General features: G+C 45.9%; 1 pseudogene; it reads right to left on the reverse strand.

Moving 5' to 3' along the window:
• Positions 1-2940: 2940 nt before the first annotated feature.
• LOC105493022 (Y-box-binding protein 1 pseudogene) lies at positions 2941-6852 on the reverse strand (annotated as a pseudogene).
• Between the last annotated feature and the right edge of the window lie 1350 nt (positions 6853-8202).

Below are 8202 nucleotides of genomic sequence, written 5' to 3' on the forward strand. Positions count from 1 at the left end.
CTGGACAAACTTGGGCTGGCGAGGCTGTCACGCTTCTTAGTCACCTTCCTTCCTTTGGAATTTCCCCTCCTGGCCTCAGATGCCCAGAGCTGCTTAGGAAGCCCTCAGGGTGGTGCCTGATCAAGGCTGACCCCCTATAGACAGTGGTTTATGTTCCAGAATTTTCCCAACCTTTTTCCTTCCATCAAACTTTTAGGTCAGTTTCCTCTCCTGTGCCATCTAATCCAGGAGCCAGTAGTTACATGTGGCTGTTTATGTTTTAAATGCCAATTAATTAAAATTAGGCAAAAAATCAGTTTCCCAGTCTCACAAGCCACATTTCAAGTGCTGAAGAGCTATATGTGGTTAGTGGCCACCGTATTGGACCATGTAAAGAAAATAGTTCCATCATCACAGAGAGTTCTATTGGACAATACTCGTCTATCAAAAAAAGAAAGAAAAAAGGAAGGAAAGAAGGAAGGAGGGAGGGAGGGAGGGAGGGAGGGAAGGAAGGAAGGAAGGAAGGAAGGAAGGAAGGAAGGAAGGAAGGAAGGAAGGCAGGCAGGCAGGCTGGCAGGCAGGCAGGCAGGCAGGCGCTGAGACCAGCTAGGTCGGGGAGACCCTAACCCAGTGGCGCTAGAGGAATTATTCAGCTGGCAATATATCTGACCAGTATGTGGCATGCAGGAGGGGGAGTATTCAGAATGCCTCCAGGTTCTGCCTCCATATATCCACTGCTCTGGCAAGCCCTCCTTTCACTCTTCCTTCAGATCCTACCTGCTGTTCTCTGAAAGTTCTGCCTCTGGAGATCTCTGTGTCCCTCGCCTCCTGGTCTTCTATCACCACAGATAACTGAGCTGTCTACCTTCCATCACTGTGCTGAAATCCCCAGTATGGCCTCAGACTTGCTAGCAGCTTCATGGTCATTGCTCATATTAACTAAAATATCAGGCTGGTGCAAAAGGAATTTTTGAAAACATTGAATTGAAGGTGAGGATTTAAAACAATCAGGGGCATGAAGTCCCTCAAACCATCTTCTGCTTGCTCTTCTTACATCCCTAGTACAGCAAGGAGGCCTCAGAGTCTTGAAGTTGAGAGCCAGCTAAGTGTGTGAGATAAGGTTCCAGTTGACCTGCCTTTTACCCAGCCAATGGCATGCCTCTTTTAGGCCCAGCCTAATTCCCTGGAAGAACAATAGTTGTCATTTTTTTTTTTTTTTGAGACAGAGTCTTACTGTGTTGCCCAGGCTGGAGTGCAGTGGCGCCATCTCGGCTCACTGCAACCTCTGCCTCCCAGGTTCAAGCAATTCTCCTGCCTCAGCCTCCTGAGTAGCTGGGATTACAGGCACGTGTCACCGTGCCTGGCTAATTTTTATACTTTTGGTAGAGTTGGGGTTTCACCGTGTTGGCCAGGCTGGTCTCAAACTCCTGACCTCAAGTGATACGCCTGCCTCGGCCTCCCAAAGTGCTGGGATTAAAGGCGTGAGCCACCATACCCGGCTAATTGTCGCTATTGGACATCACATATGGGACAGGTGCACCCATCATCTCATTTAAGATAATTGAAATATTTCTTTTAGTTGGGTATTGGGATGGTTTCTTTCACAGATAATTCCTGTGGTCTCTATTGGGATTAATTTAGTTATTAAGGCAGGGATAGAGGAAGGAAGCAAACACAGCTCAAGACCTTTGCAGATATTCCCTCATTTAATCCTTACAAAAGCCCTGAGTGTAAATCAGGCAGCTTTGCCCACATGAGTGTCCCTATCTCCAGGTTAGCACTGTCACCTGGGTCCCTGGATGGCAGTGACAGTAACAATAAAGAATAGCTATAATAATGATGTTTCACAGTTGCTTACCACTTGATGCTTTTCTCTAATGATGAACTATTTTAAACATATACAAAAAAACACAACACCCAGCTACCCACCCCCTAGATTGAACAAATGTTAACATTTACCATATTCGTTTTAGATTAAAAAAATTATTGCAACAGTTGTAGTGTCCTTTGTATTCTTCCCTGATTCCATTCCCCTTCCTCCTCCTCAGAGGTATGGATTATTCTAACTCGGTGTGTACATTTTTCATCTGAGTTTAGGACTTTTATTGGTACGTGTATATTCAATAAACAATTCATAGTATTTTTGTGTGCTTAAAATTTACATCAATACTGATAAGATTTGGCTGTGTTCCCACCCAGATCTCACCTTGAATTGTAATGATCTGCACATGTCAAGGGTGGTACAGGTGGAGGTAATTGGATCATGGGGGTTGTTTCCCCCATGCTGTTCTCGTGATAGTGAGTGAGTTCTCCCGAGATCTGATGGTTTTATAAGGGACTTCCCTCCCCCCCGCCCTCCTTGACACTCATTCTCTTGCCTGCTGCCCTGAGAAGAAGTGCCTTCTGCCATGATTGTAAAAAGTTTCCTGAGTCCTCCTCAGCCATGCGGAACTGTGAGTCAATTAAACCTCTTTTCCTTATAAATTACCCAGTCTTGGGTATTTCTTCACAGCAGTGTGAGAACAGACTAATACAAATACTTTACACATTCTACAACTTTTTCTCTCAGCATTTTGTATTCAAGATTTATGCATATTGATACTTGTAAGATCTAGTTCATTTTATCTGCTGCATAATATTCCATTGCATGAATGAATCATGATTTTTTTTTTTTTAGTAGAGATGGGTTTTTAAACATTAAGACCTTTATTAACAGGTGCTTGGAGTTTGCTGACTTCTTTGAAAAAATCAAGTTGTGAACTTTTATTAAAAATTAAAAATGAAGTTCTTAAAAATCTCAACTTGACCAGCTATGAAACAATTTAAAAACCTTTAAAGACGTATTGAGAAAAACCAGGCTTTAAAAACAAAAAAACACGTTTGTTATTACCAAAAAGAGATCTTTAGGTAAAATTAATAACCTAATGCTGCATAGATAATGCAGATAGTTCTATTTATCTGATCAACGGGCAAAAAGCAAGCACTTAAGGTCTTCGGCTCCAATCTTTTGTTTATTTCTTATTGCTGGAATTTCATATTTCTTGTTGGATGACTAAACTGTATAATGGTAGAGATGGGAAGCCGGCATTTAGCCCTCCCTGCTCAGCCTCGGGAGCAGACGAATTCTTGGCTGGTGGATGGGCTGCTTTTGTCTCTTTGCCATCTTGTGGTTTAGGGTTTTCTAGGCGTCTGTGTCGGTAATTGAAGTTGCGGAGGTACCGACGTTGAGGTGACTGCTGACCTTGGGTGTCACCTCCTTGATTTTCTTTATCCTCTTCATTGCCGTCCTCTCTAGGTTGTCTTTGGCGAGGAGAGCCCCTGCGGAACGGTGGTCTATATCCCCGATACATACTCTGCCTCACTAGTCTACCTTGTTCTCCTGCACTCTGGTTGTCAGCAGCCTCCATCCCTCCTTCCTGCATGGGAAGGTTGGTATACTGTGGTGGACGCCCACAGGGTCTCCGCATGGAGTCAGGTGGGAACCTTTGCCTGCGGTAGGGCCGGCGTCGTTGGGCCTGGCCTTAGGGAGCACTCTCTGATCCCTCGTTCTTTTCCCCACTCGATTCTGGTAATTTTGCTGGTAATTGCGTGGAGGACCCCTACGACGTGGACAGCGTCTATAATGGTTACAGTCTGCTGCATATGTACTGCCTTGAACTGGAACACCACCAGGACCTGTAACGGGTGCTGCCTCCGCACCCTTTTCTCCTTCAACAACATCAAACTCCACAGTTTCTCCATCTCCTACACTGCGAAGGTACTTCCTGGGGGGTTATTCTTTACGGCAGTCTGGGGTACAAATACATCTTCCTTGGTGTCATTCCTGTTGGTGAAACCATATCCGTTCCTTATATGGAACCATTTTACTGTTCCCACAACCTTCGTTGCGATGACCTTCTTGTCCCCGCCAGTAGGCGTCGCCTATGTGAGGCCACCCCGGACACCGCTCCCTGCACCGCTGCCCGTGGTGCCGGGCTTGGTGTCTGCGGCGCTGAGGGCGTGGGCGGCAGGCGGCTGCTGGGTCTCAGCCTCGCTGCTTAAGGTTAAAATGATGGTGACTGGGGCCGGCTGCGGCAGCTGCGGCTCCTCCCGGGGTGTGATGGTAATTAGGCCGGCGGAGGCGGTGGGGCTGCGCAGAGCTCTCTGGTCTGCTCTCAGCTCCCGCTACCGATCGAACTCGAGATGGGGTTTTACCATCTTGGCCAGACTGGTCTGGGACTCCTGACTCAAAGTGATCTGCCCGCCCTCAGCCTCCCAAAGTGCTGGGATTATAGGCACATGCCACCGTGCCCAGCCATCGTGATTTCTTTCTTCATTCTCCTGCTGATGGACATTTCGGTTGCTTCAAATTTTTCACGGTTACAAAACAATGCTCCAATGAGCGTACTTGTATGCCTCTTCAGGCACATGCTCAGGAGTCCTGGGCTGTGTGTAACTTCAGTGTTCATGTGATTCCACATGGTCTCACGTTTAATCCTCATAAAGTCCCAGTACGTTTCATTGACTAGGTGTAATTGTCCTGTGATAGACTTGAGGCAGTTCATAGACATTACAACTCACCCAAGGCAAGTCAACCGGCTTAATAAGGTGCTAACGTGTATTCCCTTAGTCCAACATCAACGGATGTGGTTCAAGTGATGGCCCTGGAACTTTCCAGTTGTGCAATTTGAGGCAAGTTACTTTTACTTACCGAGCCTCAGTTTCCTGTAGCACTAGGAATTATACCATTTGTTTTGTACTGTTGTTGTAAAGATTAAATCAATGTGTATAAAAAGCATCCAGCCCAGATTCTAGCATGTGGCAAGTGTATATTCCATATTATTTAAAACTAAGAATGATAAATGCTCAGAAATATTTTTAATAAAAGTAATGGATTATATGGGCATTTAATTCCCCAAATGTGACATTGTTTTTCCAATTTCCCCCCACCATTCTGAAACAATCATAATTGTGTATAACTAGTTCCTCAGGATTGTACAGTATGCCAGCTTCTGTGACAGAAGAATGTGAACTAGGAACAAAGGCCACTAGGGCAGAAGCCATCTGACTGTTTTATAAGAAGGTGCATTTTGATAACTAATATTCACATGCCAAAGAAGGACTTTGCATGCCACCAGAACACAAACACATCTACATGGTAAAAAAAAAAAAAAAAAAAAAAAAATCTCGTTCTTTCCCTTACCGTTTGTGAGCATCTCTTTGGAATTTGGTTTTCCTCATCTGCACAACAGATCTTTGTTCAAGAATCTCTGTTCAAGTGTATGCAAGTATATGTGAATGTATAAAATGCCCCATGGGGCCCTTAAGTAAGTATAGATCAGTATAGATCATTCAAACTAATTTTATTCAATGACGCTTGTTCTCAAGTTTCTTGTTCTGATTTTATTTAAATGTGTCAAGATCCTTTCAAGCAAGGCTTGGGTTTCCCACTTTCCTGAAATGTGCTTGGGGGAGGGTGGACATGTAATAACAGTAGACAGAGGTCAGATTTCAGAATTAGACAACTTGGGTTTGCCATATGCAAGCTGTGAGGCCGTTGGCAAATGACATCACCTCTCTGAGCCTACCTCACCTGACAAATGAGTGCAGAAATACCTGCTTTGTGAGGCTGTGGCAAAGATTTGATGAGGTCCTGTACACAAAACACGAACTCTACAAATATTAGCCTCCCTCCTCTTCCTCCTCTCCTGCTAAACTTAAGGCTACTGCCCTCTATACCAAAATTCAAGATGGCAAATTCTTTTCTTCTCCCTCTAAAGGCTTTAGATGCAGCAGCTTGTCATTCCTTCTTTACCACCAACACTTGGAAAGAGGAGGCTGTATCATTGGCAGTATTCTTTCTTTCCCAACTGTGCCAAATTCTCTGCAAACCATCAGCTCTTTATTTTGTGGCTGAGTTTTATAATTTACCAGTTGATGTGGGTATTTACCATCCTTGGAAACAGCCCAGGGATGCTTTTCTCTGGAGATTTATCAAAACTGCTGAATTTGAACTCTTTCTGCCAAAGCCCCTTCTATAGGATTTGGAGTAGGTTTGTGGGTTGGCAGATGCTGTCATAGCAGGAGACATCCGTCCATAAAATGAGGGTTCCACTGAATATGCCAGCATGATGTGCCCATGCACCACCAGAGGGGACACCCAGCAGAGACTGGCAGGTCAGGTACAACACAACCCATCCCCGTTCTGTCAGGTGACGCTAGAGCAGAGGCAATGGAGCCCTTGGTAATCAATCAAGGTGTCAATCCAGATGGCCTGTGATGGAGGGATGGGGGCTATAGGAGGGCGGGTGGGTAATGAAGCTCTCACAGCTCTCTCCCATGCATGGTTAATGCATGAGGCGACATTCAATCACCTCCCAGCGCAGAAGTTGGGAGCAGGAGAGCAGCTAACTGTGCACCTAACTACATCCCTACCCACACTGCTGGAGTCAGGCTGTAGCTGGACAGTGGCCTTGGACTGTTTCCCAGCACATTATTTCCGATGGGGCCAGAGAAGATTTCCCAGGGACTGGATTAAATTAGCTGGCATTCTTCCCTCACCCAGAAGGACATGGCAGCAGGGCTGCTGGGCTTCTGTCTCGTGTTGAGTGATGGCACAGGAGGTACCACTTTCAATCCTATACAACGCTGGAAAAGGCTGGTGTACAGGAGGGATATCAGGCATGAGGAACTGGGCCAGGATAAGAATAAGATTGGCAGGAGCACTCTTATTAGGCCAAGGCTGGGGACAAGAACCCAGGGAAGGCAGAGAGGAAGAAGCCACGTGAGGCAGAGAAGCATTTCACAAGTAATATGCTAACAAGAGTTGGCTGCAATGACTGCCTTTGAACAGTACCTACCTTGGTCCTGCTGTCCAAGGAAGCTGTCCACCATCCAAGCAGTCATCCATCCATTGCTCCTGGCCTGCAAGGGACCCAGCTGACTCCTCTCCTCCAGCTCTGGAGGTCTCTACACCCACCTGGGAGTGAGGGCAGGTACAGTTCAGTGCCATCAAGGGAGGTGGGAACTAGAAAGAATGCCCCATCTTCTTGGGCTTCTTTTCTTTCTGATTTGTTTTCTGAGGTCAGAGCTAGGAGTAGTTAACAGAGAGAGAGAATGCTATTCTAGGGTCAGGGGACCGTGAAAAATTCCAATGATAAGGAAAAACATCTATGTGGGGAGTTGCATGCAGTTTAGCAAGGTCTGGGCATGTGATTAGCGATGTCAAAGTTCACATGTCCCAAACAATTCCTCATTACGTGACTTCCCCCAGGTCTTCTCTACTCCTCATTCCTTCTTACCTGGGGAGAAGTAAATGGAACTCCATCCTTGTAGCCTTCTAGTAACCCATGCCAAACCCTTTAAAGTCATCCTGACTCCTCACAAACCCCATATTTAATCTCTCAGCAAGTCTTGTTGCTCCTGCTTCACAAATTCCACCATCCAGCTCTAAACCAGCAGCCGTTGTCTTCCTGCTGGTCTCCCTGCCTCCAGTGGTTCCCTCCAATCCACCGTCCAACCTGCCTCCTAAGTGATCTTCCAGAACATGTCACTTCCCTTTTAAGATCCCTCCGGTGGTTCTCTGCAGTTTTTTTCTTTTTGAGACAGGGTCAGTCTCTGTCCCCCAGGCTGCAGTGCAGTGGTGTAAACATGGCTCACTGCAGCCTCGATCTCCCAGGCTTAAGCTATCCGCCCACCTGTCCCCCAAGTAGCTGGGACTACAGGTGGCCATCATACCCAGCTAATTTTTTTGTAGAGACGAGGTTTTCCCATGTTGCCCAGGCTGGTCTTGAACTCCTGGGTTCAAGTGATTCGCCCACATCGGCCTCCCAAAGTGCTGGGATTACAGGTGTGCGCCACCATGCCTGGCTGTCTGTCCTCTATAGGATAAAATGAAATCTCCTTTATATGGCTCATAATGCCTTTTGTGATATGACCCCTTCTTACTTTCCAGGCTCCTCCTTCAACATTGGCCCTACCTTTGCCCCAGTAAACACAGCCCAGGCCATTTATTTTTTCATTTTATTAATAAGCCATTCATCAAATATTTATTGAGTGATTACTAAGTGCCAGACCCTGTTGTGGGTACTGGAAATGTAGCAATGCAATAAACAAAATGAATTATCTGCCCTCAAAAAGCTTAGATTCTCTATGGGTTGGGGGAAGTAGGACAGAAGTATTTAAACAGACAAATGCACGGTACATCCGATAAGGGCTAGAGGAGATAAAGCAACGCAGGAGAAT

The sequence above is a fragment of the Macaca nemestrina genome, chromosome 7 (assembly GCF_043159975.1).
Source record: "Macaca nemestrina isolate mMacNem1 chromosome 7, mMacNem.hap1, whole genome shotgun sequence".
In the NCBI taxonomy this organism is placed as follows: Eukaryota; Metazoa; Chordata; class Mammalia; order Primates; family Cercopithecidae; genus Macaca; species Macaca nemestrina.